Source organism: Microtus ochrogaster, chromosome X, assembly GCF_000317375.1.
Source record: "Microtus ochrogaster isolate Prairie Vole_2 chromosome X, MicOch1.0, whole genome shotgun sequence".
In the NCBI taxonomy this organism is placed as follows: domain Eukaryota; kingdom Metazoa; phylum Chordata; class Mammalia; order Rodentia; family Cricetidae; genus Microtus; species Microtus ochrogaster.
Genome location: NC_022026.1, coordinates 38285343 through 38286247, shown reverse-complemented (window position 1 = coordinate 38286247; position 905 = coordinate 38285343). Strand labels below are relative to the sequence as shown.

At 42.9% G+C, this 905-nt stretch overlaps 1 protein-coding gene across 1 annotated transcript in view; it reads right to left on the bottom strand.

The window, feature by feature from the left end:
* The window catches only part of Drp2 (dystrophin related protein 2), a 53954-nt gene that overhangs the window by 25523 nt on the left and 27526 nt on the right, over positions 1-905 (bottom strand). The window lies entirely within an intron of this gene.

The following is a 905-nucleotide window of genomic DNA, read 5'->3' as shown; positions in this document are numbered from 1 at the left end:
TAAATAAATAAATAAATAAATAAATAAATGGTAAAGTAAATAATGAAGAACACATTTTAAGAGGTGTGATGAGGTAAATCATCCGGTCCTATTCACACACCCTCAGGGGATGATTGAGGCACTAGTGTCTGCTGTTCACCAAAATCCAAAGAAAGGCAGCCCCAGCCCAGGAATCTGGTATAATGTGCCAAGCTTTTCTACTCGGACTCCTCAGTTTTAGGTTTCCTCCTGGGCCCTCAGACTTCCTGCTGGAAGAAGACTCAGAGTCTATCGTCGCAAGTTACGTGAACTTGCCTTATTCTCTCTGGAGCTTGCCCTATTTGAGGCCCATTGAGCAGCAAGTTATGTTCTAACCGAGAGACCAGAAATCAACTGAGCCTGTGAACAGAATGTGCAAAGGACTCCACTAATGAAGGCTTCTTTCTGGTCTATTCACTTCGTGTGGCCGGGCTAAGGATTCTTCCTGGAGGTGTTTGCTAGACTGCCACTCAAACTTAATTTCCATGGATGTCACACTGGCAGTTTGTTGGAATCAGGATGGAAAATGGCCCTCCCTATGAAGTCAGACCCAGAAGTCACCAAGTCAGTATTGACAAGCCACAATCAATTTTTATCTCAAAGGTCATCATTACCTAACTTCTTCAGCTTTAAGATTGCTTTGTAGTTGCTGGCTGATACCAGCATTGCCAATGCCCCTCTATGTCAGAATAAATCAGATCTTTTCCCTAATGTTTTCAATTTGTGCTACATTCATTAGCATCTTCTGCAAATGTGAGGGCGAAGGTGCAAATCCACATGGGTATAAGTACATCCCTGGGTTGTCACTCAGGGGATAAACAATGTTCCTAAAGGGTACAAGGATATAGTCCTCTCATTCCCTTAACTTGCTTCAATTCACTTGAGGT